The following is a 21,463-nucleotide window of genomic DNA, read 5'->3' as shown; positions in this document are numbered from 1 at the left end:
TCCCCAATTGACAACCGCCAGGTGGCGGGAATTTCCCCCAACCGACCACGTCATTCTCAAGCCCCTTATCAGCCTCGTGGCCACATTTAGCTCTTTTGTCCCGAAGAAGGCGGAGCTTCCGCCGTAACGTAGACATCCTCCCTAACTTTTATGATTTTTAAGTTTTAATAAACCCCTTTTTTGTTACTTCCCCTACTTTCGTCTTCTGTCTCCCATTTATTTCAACTATAATTACGTAGCCGTCCGATCCAACTCCAACTTTTCAAGATATTATTCTACGATGGCTGCTAGGACAGACAGGCCGAAGATAGTCAGGAAGTATCCATTTTATGCTCCCACAGTTGCTGTTCTCGGCGACTCCCAGACTAAGCACCTGTACCACCACTTTGATTTCAGGTCCCGCTCGACACCAACGATGTTCGTGTCCCGCAGCGGAGGACGTATCCTGGACTTCATCGAGGAGGTGGACCTACTACCGGCCAGCGTTCGTGTCGTTGTCCTACACTGTGGGACTAACGACATGCCGTTCGTTGAGCCCAAGTTGGCCATCTCGCACTACCAGACACTTCTCGAAAGGATCCGTGCCCGTGGAGGCATTGAAATGGCGGTATGTACCCTTGTGCTCCCTCGATCATATAACAGACGCCGCCCTTTCATTGACAGGCGTAGGGAGTTTCAGTGTAACCCACGGGCACACGCCTTCAACCGCCAGCTGGTCCAGCTATGCAGGAGGTCCCGGGACCTTTTCTACCTCGACCATGGCTTCTACCGACGACGTCCAACCCAGGTGCTTGCGGCGGATGGCCTTCACCCAAACTTCGAAGGAGTGCGGATGATGAGCCGCCACCTCCAGGACCTGATCCCACACCTGCTTCGACAACTTCCACCACGCAGAGCTGACGCCCCGGTCATCCCGGATCCAGTGTGGCCCACCCCACAAGAGGCAGCCATGCTGCGACGAAGACACTCCGAACGCACATCGAGGGCACGTAAACAGGACTGACTAACCGCCGGTGAGCGTACCTTTTCTAATCCAAATGAGCCATGCCCGAGTACAAAAGCATTTTTCAAAATCCGACAATTAAACGACAAATATATACGCTACAATTCCCACCGTACCGCACTGCAAGTCTATAGCGATCATAACAAAATTCCTAAAGGACTCGCGATTAAGCTCCAGCCAACCTTCCCTCTGAACCACACCCTTCAAAAGAAATGGAATGAAACCCTTAGCAACGCCTCTACTGCATTACTGGAAGTTCTAATAGCCCACTGTGAGGAAACAACTGCAGAAATATCTCAGCAAGCTAAAACTATCCGCGATACTGTGACCCTTACGGACGCGCACGAGTCAGAATTGGCACAGTTCACTAGGAAGTTGGAAGAAACTGTGAATAACACCAAACGTAAAAAAATGACAAGGGACCAGATAGATCCTGACCTTATGTCTAAATATAACGCGAACCTCGAAGGTAGTAGTAACATAATTACTCCCTCGTTAGATTCCCAAGGTGAAACCGAACACTGTGACAATCAAAATCCAAACGCTCATGACAACACAACCAATACGTCACCTCAAAATGTTGTTAATTTGTCGTCCCACCCCCTCAGCGATTCTGAGCTATCACTTCTTAGCCGTGGGCTTTCATTCTGCCCAAATAATAACAAGGTAGACGAATACCAACTCCATCTCGATTTAGATAATTTTGCCCGACGTATGCGTCTGAAAGAGTATTTTCATGATAAGCCTGATACAACACCCAAACCTTTCAAGCCACCGTGTGAATTTACGCCAGAGCCCAATCGCGAAAAAGCTCTTGATATATATATAAAAGCAGTTCAAAAAGATATAATTACTTCATATAATCCCTCTTCCCGCAAAACCAAACCAAATTTGAGTCAAGCCGAGCAAAGTAGTCTGTCGCATCTTAAAAAATCGAAAAACCTAATAATCAAAAGGGCAGATAAAGGTGGTGCAATTGTCGTAATGAATATGCAGGATTATATCGATGAGGGACTGCGACAATTGGCTTGTGCCACGTTTTACAAAACTTTAGACACTGATCCCACGGAACAGATTGTTTCAGATATCACAAAACATCTAAAGGCATTAAAGGCCGCAAAGAAGATCGATTCGGCGGTATATGAATACCTTCTTCCCCGTAACTCAAAGCCAGGTAGATTCTACATGCTCCCAAAGATTCATAAACCGGGGAACCCCGGACGTCCAATCGTCTCCTGCAATGGGACAGCCACTGAAAAACTCTCTAGTTTCGTAGATCATCTTCTTAAGGACATACCCCCGCGACTACCATCGTACATCAAGGATACCAATCACTTCCTGCAAATACTAAATCAATGTCAGCCACCCCCATCTAGTCTCCTAGTTACGTTAGATGTTTCTTCCCTGTATACCAATATTCCCCACGATGATGGCATAGCTGCAGCCGAGGCGGCTTTTTCAAAGTACTCTGATTCTTCTTGTGATCCATCTGTCGTATCTACTCTACTAGAACTGATCCTAAAGAACAACAACTTTGAATTTAACGATGGCCACTATTTACAAGTCAACGGCACCGCTATGGGCACGAAAATGGCACCAAACTATGCAAATCTATTCATGGGTTTACTAGAAGAAGCATTCTTGAGCACGCGTGAGGACAAACCCACTTTATACAAGCGCTACCTTGATGACATATTTATGATCTGGCCACATTCGGAAGACAGCCTATTGGAATTTATACGCGATTTCAATGAGTTCCATACTTCTATTAACTTCACTCACACCTATTCTGCCGTCACTGTTAGCTTTCTTGATGTTCAAATTAAGCTAACCAATGGAGTTTTAACGTCTGATCTGTTCCGTAAACCCACAGACTCTCAGCAGTACTTGTCATTCCATAGTTGTCATCCTCGCCACACGAAACTGGCCATTCCCTATAGTCAAGCCCTTCGGTATAGGAGAATCTGCTCGAATGACGACGATCTGGACAGAAATTTAGAACAGCTGCAACAAACCTTTGTCGGTCGTCAGTATCCGCCCGATCTAGTTCAAGATGCTCTCAACAGAGCTCGCAAGGCAAACCGTCTAAGCTTACTGGAGACAAGACAAAACAAATCAGAAAGTAATGCCGTGAACTTAACTGTAACATTCGCCGGAAATATCCCAAACATTAACAACATACTTAGCCGCCACCACAGTATCCTTCTCCAGTCAGAACGCACGAAAAACATATTTCCTAATCCACCACGTGTCGCTTACAGACGTACACGTAACTTACAAGATAGCTTGGTCCGCTCTAAAGTAGGCGAACCCACTAGCCCTCCGGCGGGCTGTCATCCATGTAATGGCAGGAGATGCCAGATTTGCAAGTTAATGCAGACCGCACAAACGGTCAGAAGTACGAATTCCAACTTTACCGTCAAGATCAACGCAGACGTAGACTGTAACTCATGCAACGTTATCTATCTAATCCAATGCAACACATGCCGGGCCCAATACGTGGGTCAGACAAAAACTTCTTTCCGAATTAGATTCAACAATCACCGATCGGATGTTACCAAGAAACCTAATCTCCCAGTCTCACGCCATTTCAAACAACCAGAACATTCAATCAACGAAGCCTCAGTTTTTATTCTCCAGTCGAACTTTACCTCCGACCGCTCCCGGGAACAACGGGAATCTTACCTAATTTACAAATTCCGATCGGCCATTAACGAGGACCCTGGCATGCTGTCAACAATAAGAAGTCTAACAACCTAGATAAGACCCTGTTGCCTTTTCTCGTTTCAGCCAGATCAAGGTCCCCACTGACCCACAAGGACGATGACCCCACTCCTGGACCTGACACAGAAACGCTCTGGAATTTCCCCAATTGACAACCGCCAGGTGGCGGGAATTTCCCCCAACCGACCACGTCATTCTCAAGCCCCTTATCAGCCTCGTGGCCACATTTAGCTCTTTTGTCCCGAAGAAGGCGGAGCTTCCGCCGTAACGTAGACATCCTCCCTAACTTTTATGATTTTTAAGTTTTAATAAACCCCTTTTTTGTTACTTCCCCTACTTTCGTCTTCTGTCTCCCATTTATTTCAACTATATATATATATATATATATATATATATATATATATTGTGTCTCTTCAGGGGCTTTGCTGCATATATGCATATATATATATATATATACAGGGTGTCCCAGAAAACGTGTCATTGAATTATAATTAAAAAACTACGCCACCTAGAATCATGCGGTCAACGGCATTTGTTCTTCTTAGGTTTTTGCCACCTGCTAATGTGAATGTCATGTACTCCAAGTTTAATTATGTAAATATTTGCGAACTGAACTCAGAAATTTGCCAAGTAAAGGTCACTTTTTTACCCCACCAATATGAAGAGCGTGCCGAATTCACTCAAATTCATGATAATTCACAGTGATATTATCGAGCTATCCCATCGGAAAAAATAGCCGAATATCATGCTCTTCGGAGCACCGGACAATAGCGCGCGATGACTTTTTGAGCGCAATCGCTCTCAGTGCGACGAAAGGAGGTTCCGAAGCCAGCCCACAGAGTGATAGTAGAAAAAGTAACAGTTCCTAAAATTGGGAGAGGGAAAGCATTAGCCCAACGAAAGTCGAACGTGATAAGCCGTGCCTGTTTTATCTCTTTCTGTGATGTCGGGGAGGGCTGGGTTTCCAACCTCCTTTCGTCGGACTGACAAAGATTGCGCTGAAAAATTCATCGTGCGCTATTCTGTGCGACCTCCGTAGAGCATGATGTTCGGCTATTTTTTCCGATGGGATAGCTCCTGAATGTCCCTGTCAATTATCATTAATTTGAGTAAATTAGACAGTCTCTTCACATTGGTGGGGTAAAAAAGTGACCTTTACTTGGCAAATTTCCGACTTAAGCTCGCAAAAATTTACATAATTAAACTTACGTTACACGACATTCACATGAGGAGGTGGCAAAAACCCAGTCAGAACAAATGCCATTGACCGCATGACTCTAGGTGGTGTAGTTTTTTTTATTATAATTCAATGACACGTTTTCTGGGACACCCTGTATATATATATAAATAAATAAATAAACAGCTTTGTTGAAGCAGACAGCATATATTCTGCACCTTTGTCACCCTCCGTTTGTGCTGGCACGGTGCTTTGAGTTCAGAGTGCTGCTGGAGCACTGTTGTTTCATCCATATCAATGTACTTGTTGAACTGTGTCGAATACCTGTGAATGTCAAACATAACTTGTACAGTGTAATTGCATGACAATGTGGTAAAACCTTTTATTCGGTCGCATGCTGCAGCGCTATCATTAACCCTCCTCCAGTGACAAAAGCATCTTGTTCTGTTTCCTAATGCCTGCACCGTCATGCACGGGATACCCAAATCGCTGCCTCATATACCGTGAAGAAAATATTACATACAACGAGCAACGAATTACATACTTATGCTTCCATCTTTTAGTGAATGGCTATATATCATTAAAACTACAAGAACAAAAAGAGGATAAAATGAATTTGACATTGCATCAGTCGCAGTAAATTGGAAAATTTACCTGAACTTGCAGAGCATCTGTCACCAATCCAGCAAAAGCTGATTCCCTCAGGGACGCAATCACATCATTCAACTTTCGCTCGCCGCACACTACTATTCTTTCTCGTGGAGACGCCATGGCTTGCCAGGCACACAACTGGCTCTTCATCCATGAATGAAACTGCAACTTAGAGCACAATATAGCTTATGTTCTGTAACGCCATGATTGTCACACTACGTATGTACGGTCTACATCTGAATGTGATATTTGAGAAACATTGCAGGCCGCTCCGAAATACAAAACAAAAACAGCTCGTTTGCGTTAGGCACACCTCACTACATCCAAGGGGCTGCATCTCTTTTTACAAAACCCAAGGTTATCTGCTTCTGTCTCACAAAAGTTTACCTGCAAATGACAAAACCTGGCAAACGAACACAACCATTTTCACAGACGCGCCATCAATCGAGCTCTGTTACGGCGGTAGCGACCGTGACAAGCTAAAAATATGGCTTAAACAGAAGCGACTCACCTTTTGAAATACGTCCTAGGTTTCACGCACTCCTTTCCTTTGCAAATGAGTGCAGGAGCAGAAAGAAGTTGTAGAAAAAGTACGCAGAAGTTCAAAAGAGGCACAATAACTGCAAGCGGGTTAGCACAGGTGCCGTGCGTCTCTCGTTTCCCCGGGCGTCAGATACCAGACATCCCAGATACCACGACTGCGCATGCGCGAGGCGCGAAGTTCGTCTGCTACGGTGTCGTCTGCTTCCAACAACTTCCAGCCGGGATTCAATGCGTTGGAGGAATAGTATAAGACGGAACTTTATAACGAGTGCCTAAAGTGCGACGTTATGTGCGCAGAGTTTGTCAGCTATGGCTCAGTCAACCGGCCCGTATCGTTCCCAGTAAACCATTTACATCCTGACGATATCGATGTGATATCAATTTCTGGATATCCGGATGTCCAGTGGAGATTCGTGAGGGTCCAACTTACATACACAGGACATCCGAGAGATATGCATTTTAACCCTCCTTTGTCATCCCAGATATGTCCCTGCAAAGTATTTTTATGGATATCTGGACACAGTCTGGACGTCACAAATGCTAGGGATCCCACACAAAATGATGCTATACTGATGGTTTTTTCTGTTTCTGGAAAGCATAGTTAAGCATATGCCTGCAAGGTTTTCACTTTGAGATCATTTTATTAAACAATATATATGTATATATATCACAGTGGTGTATCACAGTCTGTTATATACGTATAAAAGCCTTCCTGGGCTGTGCTTCTGCTCTTGCGAGGTCTTCGCATAAAGTGGAACACGCGGGCACTGCAGGGGCCCCTCTGAAATTAACAAAAATAAACAAAATTAACAGCGTTTCTAAACATGGTTAGAACAGCGTGCAACAGCATGTATATCCATACAACAGAGACCCACAAAATCAATCACTTTAATAACACTGGCAAGGTTGATGGTGATCACATTTCTAAGAAGCCAATTGAACATGTTGCCCAGGGGCGGGGGCATCCTGAGCGACATCTCAGAGAGCTCTAGTGACATTAGTGTCTGAAAGTGTCAGAAGAAAACCCAGGAAAAATGCCAGACAGCACAGCTGGGACCTGGAGTTCAGCCAGAGTGCTTCCATAGTCACGACGTGACAGAATTGCAGAAGGAAATGATCCATTTTCCTCAGCAAGACTGATTGACCAATCACTAAATGCTTTAGAAGCCTGTTCTAGAAGGCAAATTCTTCCAAGTACTACAATCAGGAAGCACACTGGTATGTCGCACCAAGTACCTAGGTACCTATGCCCACTCATGTGTGATTTTAACATATCTGTGGCAGAAGCTACTGTATAAGGATGAGGGAACTGCTTTCTGCTTAAAAACGACGAAATGCGACAAGTTAATAACATAATAAAACAGATGGTTGCTTTATGCATGCTTCAGTTTTCATTTCCCAGTAGTTCTGTCAGCTCAAGCTGTGTTCAATACACACGGTTTTGCCCTAGTTTCCATGTCATTTCTGTATTTTTGTGTCACTCAGTGTATGAGTGTGCTAAAGAATTATTGAGAAGCGAGATGACCTGGAAGTGACATTTGTCTCCGATTCTGCTACCTCAGTTTTTCTAGAAATGTGTGTATTAAAAAGCGTTTGACTAGCGTATCTTAATTATTCAATAGAAGCAGTCCTGGAACACCTCAGACAGGTCCCTACTAGAGCACTGCATGAGGCCACATTTTAGGCCCAGGCTCGGACTTCCTGTGATTTACCCGTCCGGGCCCCGTCCGACGGTTGCATACCAGGCCTGGCCCGGCCCAAGCCAGAAGGATTATAAGTTTCTCGGCCCAAACGTGGTCCGAGCCAGAGAAATTTGTTGGCTACCCGTCCCACTGTATGAGGCTGTAAAATTTGACCGTAGCTAAGTAAGAGAGGGGTAATACAGGCTCGAGTCCGACGTAGGGCTGACAATGTACGGGTCTGGGCTGAGCCCGGACCCATAATGGTCATACCCAAGCTCAGCCCAGGCACGCGACAAGAAAGCTTAACCCAACCCGGCCGGGCTCGGGCAAGCCCGGGCCCGTGTAGTGCTCTACTACCTAATGTTGCAACTAACCCACCTGCAAAACCACATCCAGGTAACCCTTAGTCCAAATTGTGTTCCGATAAAAAGAAAAAAAAAGAAAAAAAAAGTTTCCACCTTGACATGTGCTTTGACGGTGACCAGTGTGGTCCAGGGAGCATGTAAAACCAACCCATGGAAAAACGATGCCATTTGAACATAATAATTTTCTGTGTCTTGGGAATCCCGTCAGGGTTCATGCAGGGCAAAGCCCACATGTTGATCACAGCCCTCTTGCCAGATGCTGGCATTTCTAATGTTCGTGAACATGTACAATGGCGCTAATCGGTCATGCTCTTACACAATCAAGCACCTTTTGCTTAATGATTGCAATTATTTTTCTTGTTGTTTGTTTAGCGCCATCTATGTTGATCTCGTCACCAACAAAGCAGAAAAACGTGGCAAAATAAAACGGAAATGAATAAGGATGCACACCTGTGTTACTTATTTTTCTTTGTCTCTCGTTCGCTTGCATGCCGGAGCCATTCTTTAATCTCTTTTTCGATGTTGAAGTTCGTAGTAGCAGTGAATCTTGCTTGGGAGCGCACAGCAGCTGGAAAGATGAGAGATGGTCAGTTACCCATGTGAACCTTTGAGATCAGGGTCATTCAATGCTAAGGTACTCTGCCATCATTGATATATACATATATAAAAAAACACCTACACACACATACACGAGAGGTGGTGGTTCCGGCAGGGAACATTAGTTCTGAAGGTCTCAGGTCGAGATCATTTTTGTGGGCTATATGGCGTCAGGCCAGAAACGTGTGCCTCTTTTTGCTGCTGACCTGCTCATTATTCCACTGCAGCTGTGATTTTTATGCCATTCAAAGGTGAATGACAAAACGGTATTGGCTGTGTAAAGGAAACCACATCTTCACCCTCAAATGATGCACACAAACAATGCCATTTCTGCTATCTCAGGCGTGAGCAATTCATGATGATTAGAGAGCTGTAGCATGCTAATCTTCAAAAAGTTGCTATGCACATTACCACTTGCATTAGCAGAATTTTCAGAACGCGGTGGTGCCTGTTGGCACAGGTATGAATAACTATCAGATGGAGGAAATATTCAGCTACATGATACGAGAAAATTGGAGGACTACGGCTGGAAATGAGCGGCCACATTTTGAACTTTTCACCACTGATGTCAGTTTGGGAACACAATGGCATTCCACAGTGGAAGGCTACAACAGAAAGATTCTGGAATCCCTCAGTATTTTGTGGTACTTCCTTGTTTCTCTTTCTCCTTTTTTTTTCTTTCACAGTAGTTTTGCAGTGCGTCTTCTGACTGCTCATTTGCTGGCTCAATTTTTTTAAAGACTGAGTGACAGACAAGTTGCACAATATTTCTGGTTACTCATTAAATAATAATAAAAGTCCAAGCAGCCCCAATTTCAAGAAGCTTCATTTTGAAGCACCCTGAGCAACTACTGAAACTAATCAAATACAATTCTTGTTCCAGGATAGGGTTTTTGAAATGTACACTCCAGGATGTTCTATATGATTCTTCAATATGATCTCATCCAACATATCCAAATCAAATCCAACTTGTGCCGAATGCTCAGATTTTTTTTCTTTCATTAGCTCTCCGTAACTCTCAGAATCTATTTAAACACACTTCAGCACTAAGACTTTACAGCTGCTTTAAAACTCCACTTCTTTTTTAAGCATAATACATGTTAGTAATGCCATTTCAATATAGTTCATACCTTCATCAGATATGAAACTTTCTGCTGTCACTGCTATGTACCATAATTATTTAACCGCCCACACTGTTGACATGTAATTATAACGACAACTCAAAAGTTATCTAAAGCGCAAATACAACAGTGGATCAGGAATTTTTTAGCACCTCTCTCAATACAGTTCACTTTGTTCTCGACTGTGCACGGTACTTCTACTTTGACTGGTGACCATGTACATGCTGTATCTGCCTTGTCATAATTGCAGCTCCTGATGCCAGGCTCAGTGACACAAGCCTCGGGGTTTAGGCTAGCTCGACTACAGATGTATGACTTTTGGAAACAATTTTCATTAACAATTATTATTATTATTGACAGTAAAGTTAAAATATTGCAGGATTTGTCTACTGGTATACCAGACAGCTACTCCGATGACTAAAAGACTGTAAATCAACAAAGGAGCAAGTACAAGCCATACATGCAAAATGACAGCCGTAAAAAACAAAACAAAAAGAAAACGTTCACTGCTTCACTCAAGAACGCCTGCTGAAATGCCGTCTGCAGCAGGCCAGAAAGCGAAAGAACAAAACAAAAAAATTCCCACTTATTTGAAATAGCAGTTCGCCAACTTGCTGGCATAATGTAATTGAAAGCCTGCTCCATGCGATTACGTATCAGCTGTTAAGATGAGGACCACCTGATGCTGCAAATAGCTGTCGAGTTTTGTGACGTTTGTAAAATTTTTTATTTGAAATCCCATTAACCAACTGCTCAACACCTGCAGTACTAGCAAAAGGCTTAAGAAACTGATAAACAAAGTGGAAATGGCGTTGCTTGGGCACAGCATTAGAAGGTGAACGGGACGTTAATGTTACGCACCTCAGTATTTGGCATTTCATCTTCCCACAACATCGGGGGCCGGGGATTGGCAAACAGGTGAGTAGTGGCAGAAATACAAGGGAGGCTTTCCTGACTTTGATACTTAATAGACTCACTAAAAAAAAAAAAAAAACTCTCAAGAAAACACATGTTTCACAGAAACCTTTGCAACTTATGTTCCATGTACTTTGTTTAAGAGTAACAATAATTTGGAGGTTACAACTATTATTGTTATACTGATGACAGCTGAGCTGTGTGTTATATTTGACATAGAATTGGCAAACGATCAGTAACAGGAATGGGAACGAAAACAAATGGCATACTATATTAGTGAAACGGAAGACGGTAGCAGTATTGGAAACGGTACTGGATACAAAGATCATTCATTACAGGGCACATCAAACAGAAACCGAACTGAACAACTGGCACTGAATTATGGTAATGACAATCCAAACCTTTGTATAGCTCTGTGGCTAAAGCAAAATTCCCAGGCAACAGAAACCGGCTACTTAGAACACATTAAATGGCAGTTAAATTACACATTGCAATTGTGTTTGTGCATACTTACCAAGGATGGAGTCAGTGAGCCTCAGTTCAACGAACTTGAGCTTCCCCTTGCGGCCCTCCCAGATGTAAGCTTTTGCTAACTTGTCCGTCATGACATGGGTCAGGATTCGTTTGATGCACGTTTTAAGGGTATCCCCGCCAAAAACAGCGGGCTCTTGTACCTGCAGCAAATGTATTTACTCATAAGCCCTTATTTGCGTAAGCTTGTTACAACTGAACCTTTGTATGAAAGAAGGGAAGAAGTTAACTTATCCATGATAGGCAAGCCTGAGCGATGGGCAAGACACGTAAACAAACACAAACACGAAGGCTCAAAACCAGCAAGACGTTTAATTGATACAACGAACTTCATGAACATGTAGACGGTCACCTAGACCGTCTGTGTAGACCGTCTAGACCGTCTGTGTACACCGTCTAGACCGTCACCGTCTAGACCGTCACCGTCTGTCTAGACCGTCTAGACCGTAGGTGTAGACCGTCTACATGAACATGTAGACGGTCATGTGACCGTCTACATGTTCATGAAGTTCGTTGTATCAATTAAACATCTTGCTGGTTTTGAGCCTTCGTGTTTGTTTACGTGTCTTGCCCATCGCTCAGGCTTGCCTATCATGGAATTTATCCACCAGCTAGCCTGCATTTACGCCATTCTGTCAAGTTAACTTATCTCGTTTAATATTTTTGCTGCAATGACATCTACATACCAGTATGTATCTGCCAAAGAAAATTTAGGACGGTATTGCAATTTATTGACCCGCTACCCGAGGTTAAATGGGAAAGGTATGTGTGTCAATGGGATCGACCATCAGATTAGGCCCCTTTTCTCAATTTGGGATTTTACGACTTATCTCCTTATTGGATACAGAGGTTCAATTATTGCTTGATGTATGCAATCTGTTCATACACATGGGTGCTCAAAGAAGTATCAGAAATGCTCTAAAGCTACCTGCACAGCATTTTGTACCATGTTGCTGCCATGCGCCTTCATCCTCAAAGAAATGTGGTTGAAAAGAGGGTACAGATTTTGGGGCAGGGACTACTAGCAGTAATGCTAACGGCAACAACATGAGTGCTGTGGCCCTCCGAGTTGTTCAGATTGTTCAGATATAGCTTCATGACAGGTGTTCCATTACTGGAAACGAAATGGAAAATCTGGTACTGCAAACGAATGACAGAATCCAAAATATGCCTGTTCGATTCCCGCGATCCAATCTGGATACAGATCAACTATAATGATTCCCTAGCTGTTCCTGGGAATCATTATAGTTTATCTGTATCCAGATTGGATCGGTTCTGTTTATGCTTACTTCGGTAATGGATTTAGGAGTTTCTTACCTTTCTTCGAGTAATGTAGACCAGATATATTAACCCATAAATTGCACTTTCGTATACCTATAAAAAGCACAAAGTAAACATTTCACTCACAAACTGCTTTTGAGTGTCCTTCGTGAGCTTCCTCTCAAAAGTCTCCAGTTCCTCTACTGTCTCAAATGGTTCTACTAGCACGAGTGAAGCATCGGGAGCAGCTGGATTGGATGGTAGTCTTGACAAAGTGTCACTCAGCTGCTGTTGACCCAGGCGCAAAATCAGCAGATTCTTCAGGACCTGACGCTGGAATTCTGTCGGGTATCTTAGAAATTAGTGGATGCAATTTGCCTAGTCATTGTGGCCGTATTTACCGCATTGAGGCATCACACTTTCTTTGGATTTTGGTGGCTGCGGAGTGTGAGCCTGACCCAGTCCTGTGTCATGTGAATGGTTTAATACCACCACTATGAAAGAATGCTTCAAAATTATTCCTCACCAATTTCTTCTTGAAGTTGTGACACAGATGTCACTTGTGTACCTTCAAGTTAAATACATGAAAATAGAAAAAGGAAGTACATAAGCGTTACAGGTAGCACAAGCTACTCGCGAATTTTTCATACCATCGATGGAGTCGAGTTCACTTGTCTCTGAATGTGGTGGCGAAACTTCTACAAGAACAAAACAATCATCATGTAGGAAATTAAAGAACAGCAAGAGCAACTGCGCTCCAAACGGAAACAGGAGAAGGAGAAAGCAATGTCTCACGCGGCTTTTATTGTTTGTCATATGTTTTGCCTTATTCGCTATTCTGCACGAAATTAATTTGGGAATAAAGCTGCTCATTGGCTACGTCTACCCCACTGGTTGAATTACGACAACGCTTCAGAACGGAACAAGTTAGAACACATTTTTTTATAGTGAACCTGACATACTGAGTCACAATTTAAAAGCCCTAGGGAAGTCGGTACTCATGCCATGATCTACAGTGTGATCAGGGGTGGAAGTGGTGTCACATAGGAGCAGAAAAAATTCAATGTTGGAGCAGTTTTGTAGCACCTGCTTCGAACACACTTCAGCAACACATTTTAGGAATAAAAAACTGCAGGCCTTCTGTAGTGCCGCCCTTGTGCAGTTTCATGCTATTGTTCTAAAAAGGTTTCCTCTTACTCACAAAGCGCTGTCAGACGCAGGTGTTATTAGAACACGGCTATCTGCAAAGTGCCCTTATTGTGATTGTAGCTTTGTATGTGAGACATTTCATGCAAAAATTACTGCTACACCAGAAACAAACAAAAAGGGTTGGAACACAGGACAGATGTGTGCTGCCAAATGAGCTTGGCACGGAGAAACACTGACTAAACCCGGAACTTCAAACTCGTTTATATGAATTGGGGGGAACTGAAAAGAAACACTTCAGCTGAACCTGCTTGTATGTCCCCGACCCAGCGAAAACATCAGTTTCCGTAGCTGGGTAGGAGACGACATGCCGTCCATGTCCATACAGACTGATCGGATGTCCACTTTCGAGCCCTGTGCACAAGCGGTTTTTGAAATCAGAAGCCTTGCATGTACAGTACACTCTTGCTAATGCAAACCATCGTAATTCAAACTGGTTCCCAAGTGTCTGAATTAATGAGATTCTACTATATCATGGAGATTCTACAGGGTGTCCCAGAAAACGTGTCGTCGAATTATAATTAAAAAATTACACCACCTAGAGTCATGCGCTCAATGGCATTTGTTCTTACTAGGTTTTTGCCACCCCCTGATGTGAACATCGTGCAACGTAAGTTTAAGCGAATTTTTGCGAACTGAAGTCAGAAATTTGGCAAGTAAAGGTCACTTTTTTACGCCACCAATGTGAAGAGACTGTCTAATTTACTCAAATTAATGATAATTGACAGGGATATTCAGGAGCTATCCCATCTGAAAAAATATCCGAACATCATGCTCTACGGAGGTTGCACAGGATAGCGTGCGGCGAATTTTTCAGCGCAATCGTTGTCAGTCTGACGAAAGGGGGTTGGAAACCCAGCCCACCCTGGCCTCGCAGAGAGAGATAACACAGGCATGGCTTATCATGTCCGACTTTCGCTTTCCCTCTCCCAATTTCAGGTACTGTTACTTTTTCTACTATCACTCTGACGGCTAGCTGGGTTCGGAACCTCCTTTTGTCGGACAGAGCGATTACGCTCAAAAAGTCATCACACGTTATGGTCCGGTGCTCCAAAAAGCATGGTGTTCGGCTATTTTTCCAAGGGGATAGCTCGCGAATATCACCGTGTATCTCCGAATATCAATTATCGTGAATTTGAGTGAATTTGGCACTCTCTTCATAATAGTGGGGTAAAGAAATAGTCACCTTTACTTGGCAAATTTCCGAGTTCAGTTTGCAAAAATTTACAGGTTGCAAAAACCTAATAAGAACAAATACAGCTGACCGCATGATTCTAGGAGGCACAGTTTTTTAATTATAATTCAGTGACACGTTTTCTGAGACACCCTGTATACAAGCAGTTAAATCTCGTGCCGTACCGTGACAATGTGCGGACATCTGTCAGCGAGGCTAGGCAGAACGTATGAGCTAGCAGTGACGTGTATCAAAGACAGCTACAACAGTTACATCCAAAACCACTCAACTCAGATTGACTTACCTAACTTGGTAGCAATGTTATCGCAATAGCACTCATTGGCACTGTTCTCGCTACTACATAGTCAGCCACTAAGAGTGGCAAGACAAGTAGTGAAAACAGTGTAACCAAATACCATTAGAATCATCACTGCCCTTGGCTAAGGACATAGTGTTGCACATTTTTCATTTGCGCGTAAGCTGGCACAGGAACTAGGACGTAGTGCCGTATGACGCAATTGGTACAGTCGGGACTTCCACCCCTTAATCATTTGTATCTTTGCATTTGCATTAGGCAACTGCAGCATGTTACGTAACGTGCACTATGTCCTTCTCAGTTCCTGACCGTTTACCACGCTATTTTACGTCCCTCCTGCACAGGCTTCGTCTCAACGTTGCCTTCACTCCCCAATTCAAGTGCCGAATCGGATACTGTGACAGCTGCCTATGCTCCAAATGTGGCGTTCAAGCGAACATTGAGCACGTCCTAATAGAATGTAAGCTCTACGAAACGGAGAGGCGGCAACTCTGTGCTCAGCTGAGTGGTGCTAGCCGACAGACGTTCAACCTGGCTGCAATTCTTGGCCCATGTCAGAGCCATGTCCAACACCGTCGAGGACTTCTGATGTTCTTGGAGTTCCTCTTGGCTACCGGCTTGCTCCAGACGCTGTAGGGTCCACCCTTGCATCTCAAGGACCATTGGCGCTTCTTTCATGTGCTTCTTCCTTTTGTGCGACGTATACCGTTGCGCAACCAGACGACGGGAGTTCGAGTTGTACTTGCACATAACTTCATTTTCATATTTCACATCTCATGCTTCTCGTGTAATGGGGTAGGGTACTGCTCTCAAGTGGTGAATCACCCCAGGCCATAGTCATGATTTAGTTGTTGTTGTTGTTACATAAAGTGTTCACTCTGTTGTAATTTGCTGTGAGCACTGTTTCACAGTACTCAGTATATATATATATATACAGTCGACCACCGTTTATCCGGACGGTGCCGTTCCCGGCGAAATCGTCCGGATACCGGGGCATCCGGATAAATGAAACGACCGAATAGAAACGTCCTACATAGCAAGGTTTAATTAAAACACAGAAATCTCGTCAATGACAGCTGTTACATAGTAGTGTAGGCACTCGTTTCCTGCAAAATTTTGCTAATTGCATAGATTTGAGCCACGCTGTTGCGCTGCTCGAAGAATGTCAATGTCGGAGCCTTGTTTCTCACTGGCGTCATCGGCAACGTCTTACTGCACATCATCGGAGGCAACAGCAGCAATCACACCGTCATCAGTCATAGCTGCACACGCGTCATCGTCCTTATCAATGTCAACGTAGTCAGAAACCGCAGCATCATCTACGGCAGTCGCAGTGAGCCTCTGCATCAGGGATCGCAGCTCAGCTAGGGGAATGTCTTCATCGGCCAACGGACCGTAATTTGCAAGCCCTCGCGTTGGAGTTTTCCCCTCTAGAAACGGACAGTTGATCGAGATATTTCCAAATGACTCGACTGGTCAACGTGACCCAACGCACACAAACAGAAAAGGGGGTCATCGTGCACGGTTGTCTCCCCTACGGAGGAATGTAGGTCCCTGACGTGTGACGGGAATAACCCCAACACAGCAAAAAGGGTGACGAAGCGGGGTCAGCGTCTCCTCTTGCTCACGGTAGTCCGGATAACTGAAGCTGGATTACAAGAATTTTCGACTTTCGTTCCCTGGAATTCTTGTCCGAGTCCGGAAGCTGAAGTCCGGATAAACGAGAACAAAATACATGGAAGAAAATCCGTTCCCGGGCCTTTTGTCCGGATACCGCGGGATCTGGATAAATGAAGTCCGGATAAACGGGGGTCCAGGGGTCAATTGGCAAACCAGGGGTCACTCAGCGAGCGATATACACCTGGGAGGGTGACTGAGCACTCCTCAATGCCACAGTGCAAGCCAGTGAATTGTAATGCAGGAAAAAAAGCCATTAAAGAAACAAATAAATGATACTAGACGTGTTTGAAATTCAAACTTACAGATTAATATGGCTTCTATGGCTGCACGTAGAGAAACAGATACTCATTGAACGATGCGACAGCACCAGAGGACACGTGTTTCGCCGTGTTTGCGGCTCGTCGGCCCTGGGTAGCTGCGCATCGTTCGGGAGTGGCAAACCAGGGGTCACTCAGCGAGCGATATACACCTGGGAGGGTGACTGAGCACTCCTCAATGCCACAGTGCAAGCCAGTGAATTATAAAAAGGGGGGGGGGAAAGCCATTAAAAAAATAATAAGTAAATGATGCTAGACGTGTTTGAAATTCAAACTTACAGATTAAAATGGCTTCTATGGCTGCACGTAGAGAAACAGATACTCACTGAACGATGTGACAGCACCACAGGACACGTGTTTCGCCGTGTTTGCGGCTCGTCGGCCCTGGGTAGCTGCGCATCGTTCGGGAGTGTCAAACCAGGGGTCACTCAGCGAGCGATATACACCTGGGAGGGTGACTGAGCACTCCTCAATGCCACAGTGCAAGCCAGTGAATTATAAAAAGGGGGAGAAAGCCATTAAAAAAATAATAAGTAAATGATGCTAGACGTGTTTGAAATTCAAACTTACAGATTAAAATGGCTTCTATGGCTGCACGTAGAGAAACAGATACTCATTGAACGATGCGACAGCACCACAGGACACGTGTTTCGCCGTGTTTGCGGCTCGTCGGCCCTGGTTAGCTGCGCATCGTTCGGGAGTGGCAAACCAGGGGTCACTCAGCGAGCGATATACACCTGGGAGGGTGACTGAGCACTCCTCAATGCCACAGTGCAAGCCAGTGAATTATAAAAAGGGGGGGAAAGCCATTAAAAAAAATAATAAGTAAATGATGCTAGACGTGTTTGAAATTCAAACTTACAGATTAAAATGGCTTCTATGGCTGCACGTAGAGAAACAGATACTCATTGAACGATGCGACAGCACCAGAGGACACGTGTTTCGCCGTGTTTGCGGCTCGTCGGCCCTGGGTAGCTGCGCATCGTTCGGGATTGGCAAACCAGGGGTCACTCAGCGAGCGATATACACCTGGGAGGGTGACTGAGCACTCCTCAATGCCACAGTGCAAGCCAGTGAATTATAAAAAGGGGGGGAAAGCCATTAAAAAAATAATAAGTAAATGATGCTAGACGTGTTTGAAATTCAAACTTACAGATTAAAATGGCTTCTATGGCTGCACGTAGAGAAACAGATACTCATTGAACGATGCGACAGCACCAGAGGACACGTGTTTTGCCGTGTTTGCGGCTCGTCGGCCCTGGGTAGCTGCGCATCGTTCGGGATTGGCAAACCAGGGGTCACTCAGGGAGCGATATACACCTGGGAGGGTGACTGAGCACTCCTCAATGCCACAGTGCAAGCCAGTGAATTATAAAAAGGGGGGGAAAGCCATTAAAAAAAAATAAGTAAATGATGCTAGACGTGTTTGAAATTCAAACTTACAGATTAAAATGGCTTCTATGGCTGCACGTAGAGAAACAGATACTCACTGAACGATGCGACAGCACCAGAGGACACGTGTTTCGCCGTGTTTGCGGCTCGTCGGCCCTGGGTAGCTGCGCATCGTTCGGGAGTGTCAAACCAGGGGTCACTCAGCGAGCGATATACACCTGGGAGGGTGACCGAGCACTCCTCAATGCCACAGTGCAAGCCAGTGAATTATAAAAAGGGGGGAAAGCCATTAAAAAAAATAATAAGTAAATGATGCTAGACGTGTTTGAAATTCAAACTTACAGATTAAAATGGCTTCTATGGCTGCACGTAGAGAAACAGATACTCACTGAACGATGCGACAGCACCAGAGGACACGTGTTTCGCCGTGTTTGCGGCTCGTCGGCCCTGGGTAGCTGCGCATCGTTCGGGAGTGTCAAACCAGGGGTCACTCAGCGAGCGATATACACCTGGGAGGGTGACCGAGCACTCCTCAATGCCACAGTGCAAGCCAGTGAATTATAAAAAGGGGGGAAAGCCATTAAAAAAAATAATAAGTAAATGATGCTAGACGTGTTTGAAATTCAAACTTACAGATTAAAATGGCTTCTATGGCTGCACGTAGAGAAACAGATACTCACTGAACGATGCGACAGCACCAGAGGACACGTGTTTCGCCGTGTTTGCGGCTCGTCGGCCCTGGGTAGCTGCGCATCGTTCGGGAGTGGCAAACCAGGGGTCACTCAGCGAGCGATATACACCTGGGAGGGTGACTGAGCACTCCTCAATGCCACAGTGCAAGCCAGTGAATTATAAAAAGGGGGGAAAGCCATTAAAAAAAATAATAAGTAAATGATGCTAGACGTGTTTGAAATTCAAACTTACAGATTAAAATGGCTTCTATGGCTGCACGTAGAGAAACAGATACTCACTGAACGATGCGACAGCACCAGAGGACACGTGTTTCGCCGTGTTTGCGGCTCGTCGGCCCTGGGTAGCTGCGCATCGTTCGGGAGTGGCAAACCAGGGGTCACTCAGCGAGCGATATACACGATGGAGGGTGACTGAGCAATCCTCAATGCCACAGTGCAAGCCAGTGAATTATAAAAAGGGGGGAAAGCCATTAAAAAAATAATAAGTAAATGATGCTAGACGTGTTTGAAATTCAAACTTACAGATTAAAATGGCTTCTATGGCTGCACGTAGAGAAACAGATACTCACTGAACGATGCGACAGCACCAGAGGACACGTGTTTCGCCGTGTTTGCGGCTCGTCGGCCCTGGGTAGCTGCGCATCGTTCGGGAGTGGCAAACCAGGGGTCACTCAGCGAGCGATATACACCTGGGAGGGTGACTGAGCAATCCTCAATGCCACAGTGCAAGCCAGTGAATTATAAAAAGGGGGGGAAAGCCATTAAAAAAATAATATTATGCTAGACGTGTTTGAAATTCAAACTTACAGATTAAAATGGCTTCTATGGCTGCACGTAGAGAAACAGATACTCATTGAACGATGCGACAGCACCAGAGGACACGTGTTTCGCCGTGTTTGCGGCTCGTCGGCCCTGGGTAGCTGCGCATCGTTCGGGATTGGCAAACCAGGGGTCACTCAGCGAGCGATATACACCTGGGAGGGTGACTGAGCAATCCTCAATGCCACAGTGCAAGCCAGTGAATTATAAAAAGGGGGGAAAGCCATTAAAAAAATAATAAGTAAATGATGCTAGACGTGTTTGAAATTCAAACTTACAGATTAAAATGGCTTCTATGGCTGCACGTAGAGAAACAGATACTCACTGAACGATGCGACAGCACCAGAGGACACGTGTTTCGCCGTGTTTGCGGCTCGTCGGCCCTGGGTAGCTGCGCATCGTTCGGGAGTGGCAAACCAGGGGTCACTCAGCGAGCGATATACACCTGGGAGGGTGACTGAGCAATCCTCAATGCCACAGTGCAAGCCAGTGAATTATAAAAAGGGGGGAAGCCATTAAAAAAATAATAAGTAAATTATGCTAGTACGTGTTTGAAATTCAAACTTACAGATTAAAATGGCTTCTATGGCTGCACGCAGAGAAACAGATACTCATTGAACGATGCGACAGCACCAGAGGACACGTGTTTCGCCGTGTTTGCGGCTCGTCGGCCCTGGGTAGCTGCGCATCGTTCGGGATTGGCAAACCAGGGGTCACTCAGCGAGCGATATACACCTGGGAGGGTGACTGAGCAATCCTCAATGCCACAGTGCAAGCCAGTGAATTATAAAAAGGGGGGAAGCCATTAAAAAAATAATAAGTAAATTATGCTAGACGTGTTTGAAATTCAAACTTACAGATTAAAATGGCTTCTATGGCTGCACGTAGAGAAACAGATACTCACTGAACGATGCGACAGCACCAGAGGACACGTGTTTCGCCGTGTTTGCGGCTCGTCGGCCCTGGGTAGCTGCGCATCGTTCGGGAGTGTCAAACCAGGGGTCACTCAGCGAGCGATATACACCTGGGAGGGTGACTGAGCACTCCTCAATGCCACAGTGCAAGCCAGTGAATTATAAAAAGGGGGGAAAGCCATTAAAAAAAATAATAAGTAAATGATGCTAGACGTGTTTGAAATTCAAACTTACAGATTAAAATGGCTTCTATGGCTGCACGTAGAGAAACAGATACTCACTGAACGATGCGACAGCACCAGAGGACACGTGTTTCGCCGTGTTTGCGGCTCGTCGGCCCTGGGTAGCTGCGCATCGTTCGGGAGTGGCAAACCAGGGGTCACT

At 44.9% G+C, this 21,463-nt stretch overlaps 1 long non-coding RNA gene across 2 annotated transcripts; it reads right to left on the bottom strand.

The window, feature by feature from the left end:
- Window positions 1-5,129: 5,129 nt before the first annotated feature.
- Window positions 5,130-6,199, bottom strand: LOC135376658 (uncharacterized). 2 transcript variants are annotated; one of them, XR_010417786.1, is made up of 3 exons: window positions 6,067-6,199; window positions 5,559-5,723; window positions 5,130-5,228 (listed from the first exon to the last, which is right to left on the bottom strand). It is a non-coding gene; the product is annotated as an uncharacterized LOC135376658 (long non-coding RNA). The 2 variants fall into 2 exon arrangements; XR_010417785.1 differs by having other exon boundaries at window positions 5,559-5,717.
- Between the last annotated feature and the right edge of the window lie 15,264 nt (window positions 6,200-21,463).

Source organism: Ornithodoros turicata, unplaced genomic scaffold (genome assembly GCF_037126465.1).
Source record: "Ornithodoros turicata isolate Travis unplaced genomic scaffold, ASM3712646v1 ctg00001198.1, whole genome shotgun sequence".
NCBI classification, from domain to species: domain Eukaryota; kingdom Metazoa; phylum Arthropoda; class Arachnida; order Ixodida; family Argasidae; genus Ornithodoros; species Ornithodoros turicata.
Note: the sequence above shows the minus strand (reverse complement) of the source record. Positions and strands in the feature narration are given on the sequence as shown.